This window comes from Miniopterus natalensis, chromosome X (genome assembly GCF_054644295.1).
Source record: "Miniopterus natalensis isolate mMinNat1 chromosome X, mMinNat1.hap1, whole genome shotgun sequence".
Lineage (NCBI taxonomy): Eukaryota > Metazoa > Chordata > Mammalia > Chiroptera > Miniopteridae > Miniopterus > Miniopterus natalensis.
The window spans coordinates 58,644,696-58,655,210 of NC_142103.1; positions in this window are offsets into that span (position 1 = coordinate 58,644,696).

A 10,515-nucleotide genomic window follows, 5' to 3' on the forward strand; every position below is an offset into this window, starting at 1 on the left:
TCTTCAATCATGCACCACAACCTTGTGTGGCGAGGGAGGGGGAGGAAACAGGCTCCCCATTTATTGTTTAATAACATTCTATTTAGCCTCCATTTGTTTGAATTTTTTTAGTGTTTTTATTGTAGCTGATTTCTAATTTCATGCCATTGTGATCTAAGATGCTTGATGTGATTTCAGTCTTCTTGAACTTGTAGAGACTTGTTCTGTGTCCTAACATGTGGTCTGTGTTTTAGAATGTCCCATGTGCACTTGAGAAGAATGTATATTCTGTACCTTTGGAGTGGAATTTTCTGTAAATGTCAATTAAATCCACCTGATCAAGTGTGTCATTTAGGGTCACTGTTTCTTTGTTGATTTTTGTCTGGAAGACCTATCCAGTGAAGTCAGTGGGGTGTTAAAGTCCCCTGCTATGACTGTATGGCTGTCAATTTCTCCCTTGAAGTCCTCTAGAAGATTTTTTTATAAATTTAGGTGCTCGTATATTGGGTGCATATATGTTTACCAGGGTTATATCCTCTTGCTGGATTGATCCCTTTAGTATTATGTAGTAACCTTTGTTGTCTCTCATTATGGTTTTCATTTTGAAGTCTATTTTGTCAGATATGATGATTGCTACCCCAGCTTTTTTTTCATTTCCATTTGCATGGAAATTTTTTTCCCCATCCCTTCACTCTCATTCTGTGTGAGTCTTTTGTTCTGAGGTGGGTCTCTTGTAAACAGCATATATTTGGGTCATGTTTTTTTATCCACTCAGCTACCCTATGTCTTTTGATTGGAGCATTTAATCTATTTACATTTAAGGTTATTATTGATAGATACTTACCTATTGCCATTTTAATTCTTTATGCCTATGTTTCTCTCTCTATTTCTACTTCTAATTAAACAGTCCCTTTAACTTTTCCTGCATTGCTGGTTTGGTGGTGATAAATTCCTTTACCCTTTTTTTGGTCTGGGAAGCTCTTTATTTCACCATTTGTTTTGAACGACAGTCTTGCTGGATAGAGTATTCTTGGTTTTAGATCCTTGTTTTGCATTACCTTGTATACTCATGCCATTCCCTTCTGGCTTGTAGAGTTTCTGATGAGAAGTCAGCTGACAGCCTTATGGGAGTTCCTTTGTAGGTAACAGATTGCTTTTCTCTTGCTGCCTTTCAGATTCTCTCTTTGTCTTGAATTTTTGGCATTTTAATTATGATGTGTCTGGGTGTGGCCCTCTTTGGGTTCTTCTTGCTCAGGACTCTCTGTGCCTCCTGAACTTGTGGGACTTTTTCCTTCATTAGGTTAGTGAAGTTTGCTGTCATTTTTCCAACAAATTCTCTATCCCTTGCTTATTCCCTTCCCCTTCTGGTACTCCTATGATGCAAATATTTTTTATGTTTCCTGTTTCCCACAGCTCTCATAGACTGTCCTCTGTTTTTTAATTGTTTTTTTTTAATTTTTGGGTCCCTGATTGAGTGATTTCTTTTCTTCCCTGTCTTCTAATTCTCCAATCCAATCCTTAGTTTTCTCTAATCTGTTGTTTATTCCTTCCAATGTATTCTTTATTTCTGCTATGTCATTCTTAATTTTCTTCATAGTTTCCCTCTCTTCTCATCATTGTTACAATAAGTATTCTGAACTCTATATCTGATAGATTGCTTATCTCCATTTTATTTAGCTCTTCATCTGGAGAATTCTCTTGTTCTTTCATTTGGGGCTTCTTTTTTGTCTCCTCATTTTGGTTGCCTATTTGGGTGTGTTTCTATGTATTAGGTAGGTCTTCTAGGACTCTTAGTCTTTTTGGAGGGTCTCTAGTGCAGGCCAATGTCAGATGGTGTTTGTGACTGGCCTTGAGTACCCTGTTTGAAGCTGTCAACAACCCACGACTTGAGGTCCCTTTTGTTGATGCTGGTTGTGTTTGGATAGGACCAAATGCACACCAGAGTCTTCTTTTCCAAGCTGGGGTCCAGAAGCAGATTAGGCAAAAACTCAGAGCACTCTGAGGTCCCCCTCTGCCTGCAGGCTCATTAATCTGATTCTCTTAATGAGCCCCAGACTGTAGAAGCTCCAGAGGGTGAGGCAGCTGATTGTTATCAGTCTTATGGAGACTCAGGGTGTAGAACCTCCAGGGGGTAGGGCCAGAATTTTTCCAACAGGGTGCGGCTTTGTTTCCCCCCCAGGCAAAAGCTCCTTGAACCGTAAATGTCTGCCTGAGAATGATATCCTCTGCACTATGGTGGAATGACTCAGCACAGGAATCCAGGTGGGTGCCCTGTGAGCTCTATCTCCAGAGCGCACAATCCTAGATTCTCTTCACACAGCTCCAGTCCACTCTGCCTTCCCTCTGCTGGAGCCCAAGCTGAGTGGCTGCACATGAAAATTGTGTATTGGCCCTTTAAGAGGGTGCCTGTATTTCCGGCTGTCTCTCCCTGGCAGACAGGAACTCTGCTGCTTTTCACAGCCAGATGTTATGTGGACACCTTTCTCAGTTTTGGTGCTCTTGACTGGGAAGCCCAGCCTGGGGTTTAAGCCCCAGAGTCCTCAGTAGGAACCCCCCCACAGCTGAGATATACCCTCGGACCTTCAGCTGCTACCTGGGGGAGCCCAGCCAGCCCTCTCCTGCCTCTGCACTTCCTACCAGTCTCTATGTGGTCTCCACTTTTCCTCCTTGGTTATTAGGGTGCTTTCCAGCTTGTCTTCAGTTGCAGTTGATTATTCAGGATGGTTTTTCTATATTTTAGTTGTAATTCCAATTTGGTGTTGGGAGAGTAACAGTGTAGCTTCCACTCAATCCATCACCATCTTGAAAAACTCCCCTTATCTTATTTTAAATAAACAGAAATACTTCATACCCTCCCTTACTGTCATTGTACCATTCAAAGAAATTAAATACTGTGGATTAAAATAAATCAATGCAATGATAATTTCAGAAAACCATTATGCTGATCCTGAGAGAGATCTTTTGGACTTTAGCAGCATGATAGTAATGGTCACATAGAGCCTGCTTGTTTGCTGCAATCAAGACTTTTTTTTTAAAATTTTGCAGAAGAGATGACAGGTCTCTTTTAATGTCAAACCCCATTGCATAGGCATGTTTTTGTGGCGTGAAGTGGGGAAAAAACAGCTTTGCAAATGTCAAGCTTTACTGTCTGTAGTTTGTGTTAAGTAAACCATAATTATTATAACATCCAGTGTGCCTTTTGCAGCTCTGCACTGAAGTCTACTACCCTCTCTATCTCCACCCTCTTCACACCCCATCTTTGTCCAACACACACTCTCCCTTCTGGAGAGTATAATCCAACTTCCAGGTCACATGCCCTGCCTCGTAGAACCACACATCCCCAGCAATAGATAGGTTGCCTGCTTCTCAGGCAGTTCTTTATGAATATCTTTTCTCACAACTGAGGTTTTTATCAAAAGGATAAATGGCAGGGAGTTTCAGGTACTTTTTCCAATAAGAACCACTGGGAGTGGCAATAGGCTGTCTTGTAGATTAACATCATGTGCTTTGCCAGTCACTGAGGAGGCAAGAGAATTAATGCCTAGGTTGCAGGGGGCTGTGATTACCAAATGTATGTCAAGCCCTGAGCCCAGTGCCTGGTACCAAGGAAGACAGTAATGAATGGCAGGTCCTTTCTTCTACTATACCTCAGTCCCTATCTCCAGCTCCTGCTCTCATGCCATTCTTTCTACATCTCCTCTTTCCACTTCACCACCCCCATTCCTCTTCCCCTTCAGAGGACACCAGAGACAGCAGTTTCTGTGGTAATCAGCGTCCTCATTAGTTTGGAGTTTAATGGTCCCTAAGTGTCTGTCTGGACTGGGTTTGTAGCTTACATCAGAGGGAGCTTTCCAGTGAGCTCAAGGGCTGTTGAGAAATTGTCAAACACAAGCCATTTTGTTCAAGTCAACCTAATTACACACAGTAGCACACAATATTTTTTGTGTAACGAGAGAGGATATGAGGAATTCATGTTGTCTTGTCCAGGGCTCACAGCTCCTGGGCATCTGGAGAATCACTCTCTGTGCCACACTCACTGATGAGGGATTACATCACTGGGCTGTAGGTGTTGGAATGTGAGTAAGGAGGGTATGGGAGATTGGACAACAGGGAGCCAACCTCACTAAAGGTTTTTGAGTACATCACTGAGGATTTGCTCTTTCCTCATCTTTCCACCTGTCCCTTAAGGTTCTAACATCATGAAAGTTTCGTACTCTGTTCATGCTTACTTTCTGTATTGACCCCAACCTTGCTCCTACCCTTGACCTGTTTTGCTCATTCATTCATTCATTCATTCATTCATTCATTCATGCCCCATTTATCAGTTCTACTATATGCCAGACAGTGTTTTAAGCACTGTGGATAAAATAAAGAGTGAATAAAATAAAGACCCCTAACCTTAAGGTGCTTAAAGCCAAACAAGGGAAGACAGAAAACAAGTAACTACAGAATGACATGCAAAATTGAAGCTGAGCTTTGGAACAAAGGTTCACAATCTCACTCTTGACTAGTGTCCTAGCCCTGTTTCTCTCTTTGTTCCTCCTCATCAATGGTCTATATACTCAGGGTAACTTCTTCTGTCCCTTCCACATCTGCTAATGGACTACATGAGTACACATGGGAGAGTATGAGACCTCATGCCAATGGCATGATGTTAAAGGTGGGAGTGAGTCTTTTGGGCAAAATGGCCGTGTGAGACCCCCAAATCCTGGAGCCCTTCAGAAACAGGAAAGTCCCCCATAGCCCAGCAAGGCAAAGGAAAGCAGCCATCTCCAATCCTTTGAGACATTTGGGGCCTGCTCTGGCACCTTCCAGCTGTCAGTCTTGCCCTTTCCTTCCCCTCCCACTTAGCTTCTGTTTTCATTTATTCGTTAGGCCTCCATCCCCTGATTGTTCTTGGTTTGCCAGAGGAGAGAAGGGCAAACTGGCACTTGATCCAGAAGGCCTAAAAGCCTTACCCAGCAAGCAGAAGAGATAGGTGAGATGGGGTGAGTGTGAGGCATGCAGGAAGAACCCCTTGCATAGTGAAGACAGTTCTGAGAGAATTTTACTAAATCATTAAGTGCAGAGAATAGGGACTAACCTGATCTCTGAGACAGCTGAGAAACTGAGGGTGACACACAGACCTTCTGAGCCACTGAGTGAGGTCTGCTGTCTGGATGTGATAAACAAGGCCTGGCTTTGGCTGCCACAGTGTGCCAACTACTGACTATGTGATCCTGGGCTTTAGGGTTGCCAGATTGAGCAAATAAAGGCAAAGGACTCCATTAAATTTGAATTTCAGATGAACAGTGAATACTGTTTTAGTATAAGTATATCCCATGCAATATTTGGGATATGCTTATACTAAAACACTATTGATTTTCATGAGAAATTCAAATTTAACTGTGTCCTGTGTTTAACCCTGTTACCGTAGGCAGCTGTCAGTCTGAGTGTGGGCCTGGCTGGCCACTTTGGAGGAGCAGGCACGCAGTGGCTGTGCAGAGGACAACGGCGCACTGGGATTCAAGGGTACCCCCATAGACTCGAACCGGCTCCTCAAGATGTGCAAGCTGCTTTGACAAGCATCGGGAGACAGGCTGAGGGCTGCAGCATCTCCAGGCTTCCTAGTGAGGGTCCTGCTGTGCACCCCCCCCCGCCCCCGCCAATGACCCTGATACCCTAGTGAGTGCTGGGAGTCTTCCCCATTGGCCAAGATGGCACAGGAGTGGTTCTTACATGAGTGCACCAAAAGATTAATGGACAGGGTCAGAGCATGCCAAAATCGAGTAAGATAACTGAATAGAAAGAAAAGCCCTCCCCTCCCTATCCCCATAAGAACTGTGGGCTTGAGCAGGAAGAGGAGATGGTCTTTGAGACAGGAGTTCACCAATTTCCCAGGTCAGGGCAGGTGAATAAACCTCTTCCCTTTTGCACCAGCACCTGCCTTAGGAGTTTGGCTTTCATTGTGGCAGGCAGCTGAACCTGCATTTGTGGTTGCAACCTTACCTAGGTGTGGTAAAAACTGCTATGCAAGGGAAGGACTAGTTTTATTTTTTGTCTGTTTCTAGTGACCTAGAGTAGGACCAGTGGGGAGTGGGCCTGAGCCTGAGAGCAGGAAGAAGGATTTCATTGGCAGGGGGCTCAGTGAAGGCCATGAGGAGCCCTCCCTGGATAGCTTGGAGTTAGAAACCTCAGAGAGCCTTTCTCGTTCTGACAGTCTCTGAGCCTCAGAATCTCCAGAGATTTTGAGGATGAAGTGGAGAAATAATGGAGGGGGATAGGACTGTGACTGTGAAGCTCCCCAACAGCCTTGACCGTTTCTCTGTTTGGAGTTAGGACTGTGGAATGCATGCAGATGCATCAGCTGGGCACATGGCCTTCTCTGTGCAGATGAGGAGTCAGAGCTTGTAGAATATTCCAAATGCTCACGCTGTCATTGATTCTGCTCTTGAGTTTCTGACAACCTTTCTCTGAGGTAACACTCTTTGGAGGGAAGCCCATCTCAGGGCAGGCCCAGTTGAACTCTGGGCTTTCTTTCCTCAGTGCCTTGCCCTCTCCTCCCCACCCCTTCTCTTAATGATAGTGAGGGCAGTAACTTACATGTGGATACCATTTCACAGTTCACGAAGTGATTGGCAATCTTGTACTTGTCTGGATTCTCAAGTCTGAGAAGGGGGTATTCATCTCCTATTTACATTTGAGGAAACCAAGCCACAAAGATTTGCCCAGTGATAGTCACCAGGTCGGGCCTCTACCCACTCAGGCATTTTTATAACAAATGTGTCAGTGTGTGCCTACTGTGTGCCCTGTAGTAGGGGCTGGGCATATGAGAACAATATGACCCAGTATCACCCAGTTTCTGCTCCTGAGAGCTCCCAGACCTGGGTGGGGGGTGAGAAGTCAGGGTCGATGAACAGATGAAGGGGCAAGAATAACAAAATACAAGTCCTTGGGGCCGGCTGGATATGAATGAGGACTCCTCTCAGGGCTGGCTCAGTGGAAGGCGAGTCCACTCATCCCAGGCATTCTTCCTCTTCAGTAATAGCTCTTTCTCTCTTTTCAGGCTCCATTGCTGCCTTGGCACTGGCCCTTGGAAGTGTCCCTGCGCCTTATGCCCTTGGCCCACAGCCCACCACGGCAGCTTCTTTTTGGTAAGGAAGTGCAGATACTGTTGCTGCTAAGCTCCCCCAGGGCCTTGCAGAACCTTCCCCTCCCCCACGTGGCCCGTTTCTCAAATACAATTTTTCATGGAATTCTAATTTGAAGCAGGTTAAAAGAGAGCTGGTGCTCTGTTTTGAGTGGAAGCTGTCAAGCCAGAGTCCTCTGCTCAGCCTCCACCATAGTTGCTCCTGGATCATGTCTCTGAAAGCTTAGGGTCAGCACAACACACTTTACAAGCAGCAGCTAGCTTTACTAGCTGTCATAGGGCCTGCTTGTTTTGCAGGCTCCTTGCACAAATGGTGGCCCAAACTAAGGTGATAATTTGCTCCAGCCACCCTGCAAGTAGTGCCCCTCTTCCTGTGTTCCCTATCCTCACGACCCACCCAGGGACCGAGTCAGAATCTTGGCTGTAGCCTCCTTTCCCCCATCAACTCCACACCAGATAGCCAGGCCAGACTATTTCTTGTCTGCCAGAGCTTTCTCTGTCCCTTGCCATTCACCTGTGTTCAGTGTTTATGGAGTTTTATTCCCCAATAGGAGATAGTCTCAGGAAGATTCCCCAACAAAAGTCTGGATAAGAAGTGTGCAACCTCCCTCCCAAACACACTGTGGGGCCAGTAGGCTTTTCTGTGCCGGCACAAGTCCCATAAGCCCATCCACTTACTTTGTGTGGAGGTGGAGCTGGTCTTGCAAGTAGGTATTAGAGAGGAGAGAAGGGTGAGCCTGTGTGTCAATCATGAGGGCAGCTGGGCCCCTAGGCCCTTACAATCACCTTGTGCCTGAAAATCATCCTCATGTGACATTTGGCACAAGTCACCATCCTTAGAAGCTCTCACCTCCTCAGTGCCCACATATTAAGCCCACACTCCTTGTCTTGGTGTCCAGACTCTTTTGGAGATTGGATATGCTGCCATTTTGAGCCTCACTTCCCACCAGTCCCTTCACAGAACCATTATTTCATCCAAGCAGGCAAGCTGCACCCAACACTCTCCACAGGTTCCCTGCAGAACTGGATTGGACCGGGCTGAATGCAAGGAAGGCACCCAGGCCAAGGTAGGACCCTGGGTGGGTGTGCTTGACATGACAAGGGTCTCAAGGTCTGGGCAGTTCTAAATGTTATTTCTTGTTATGAGGCTAGTATTTTGTAGATAAAGCTGTTAACAGTATGAGCTGACAGGAAGTCAACTGGATGACAGTAGCCAACTGCAAAGAAGAAATCAACATGTAATTGACCAAATAGAATATGTGAGCAATGGCTAAGCCTCCCTTCCCCAAGGCAGAGCTTTGGATATTAATCCCATCTCCTTTACTTGCTGCAAGTAAGTAAAACTACCTTGAGACAACCACATCTCGTTTTTGAATAGAGCACCTGAAGCCTCGAACCCCTTGAGTTTGGTAACAGGTGTTCACTAACTGGATACCCTTGTAGAGGCATCTGAGCCTCAGAGAGGAAAGTGCCTGTGTGGGGCCAGACATATCCAGATGTGACCATTTGCCACCATCTGGACTACCAACAGTCTGGCCTGAGCCACCATCATCTCTCACCTAGATTACTATAATAACCCCTCCAAAGTCTCCTCCTTCTTCCCTGGCCCTTCAAAACAACAAATCAATCCTGTCTCTTCTCTGCTCAAAACCCTACAAAGGCTCAGTCAGAGTAAAAGGCCAAGGCCTTACCCCATTTGGCCCCACCAAGCATTCTAACTTCACCTCCTCAGTTCCTCTCACTCACTTGGTTCAAGTCTATTCCTCAAAAACTGCCAGGCATACCCCACCTTAGGGTCTGTTCACTGGCTGTGCTCTCTGGCTGCTGGAACATTTGCGGTTCAGACAGCCACATGGCTTGACACATCATCTCATCTCAATGCTCAGTTGCCACCTTTTCAGCAGTGGCCTTCCTTGATCACTCCTTTTGTTATTCTTCTTCTTATTATTATTCTTTTGTTAATCCTTACCCAAGGAAATTTTTTCCATTGATTTTAGAGAGAGTAGAAGGGAGAGAGGGAGAAAGGAAGGGAGGGAGAGGGAGAGAAACATTGATGTGAGAGAGAGACATCAATTAGTTGCCTCCCCCATGTGTATCAAACACAAAACCCAAGAATGTGCTTTTGACATACCCGAGACCCCTCAGTGCATGGGCCAACACCCTAACCACTGAACCACACTGGCCAAGGCCCTCACCACTCCTTTTAAAATTACCCTTTGTGACAGCATGGATGGACCTGGAGAGTATTATGCTAAGCAAAATAAACCAGTTAGAGAAAGACAAATATCACATGATCTCACTCATATGTGGAATCTAAAGAACAAAATAAACTGATGGACAAAATAGATACAGAGACATGGATACATGGAACAGACTGACAGATCTCAGAGCGGGGGAGAGGGGGGTTGGGGTGGACAGGAAGAGATTAACCAAAGAATTTATGTGCATATATTCATAGACCATGGACACAGACAATGGTGTGGTGAAGGCCTGGATGGGGGCAGGGGCTGGATGGAGGTGGGCAAAGGGAGGGAAAATAGAACACATCTGTAATACTGTGAACAATAAAAAAGTAAATTTAAAAAAATTGTAAAGCCTGTTCTCCGTCCTCAGTCCCTCCCCACCTCCAGCACTATGGATCTTCCTTACTCTGTTTCAACTGTTTTTCTTTTTCCATAGCACTTAGCAATTTGTAACTCACTAGATAATCCATTAATTAATTTCTATCATCTGTCTTCCTCTACCAGAATGTCAACTTCACAAAAACATGAATTGTAAAATATTTTTTGCTCACTAATATAACCCAACTGTCTGGAACAGTCCCTGCCATATACTGTGCCATCAATAATTATGTGTTACATTAAGAAGCCCTCCGGTCTTTCACACTTTCATCTACTTGGCGTGTAGCACACACCTGGCTGGCCTTAGATGCTTTCACAAGCACACATCCCCATAGCACACAGACACATATCTGGTGATGCTATCTACTGATGTGTATCTATAAGCATGTATTGACAATTAGAAACATATTTACCTTTGTAAATGTATATGCACGCACAAAACCATATGTGCACATGTATGTGCATGAAGAAACTACTTTTTAAATTTTTATTTACTTTTTAAAATATTTTTTTTATTCATTTTAAAGAGAGGGAAGGAGAGGGAGAGAAGGACATTGATCAGCTGCCTCCTGCAGGCCCTTAGTGGGGATCAAGCCCAAAACCCGGGCATGTGCCCTGAGACCCTCCGGGAATCAAACCATGACCTCCTGGTTCATAGGTAGACACTCAACCACTGAGTCACACTGGCTGGGCTAAAATTTATTTTTACTATGACCTTAAGAGACCTATTTTTTCCAAAATTCTATTTTAACTAATTTCAAGCCTACAGAAGAGTTGAAAGAATTG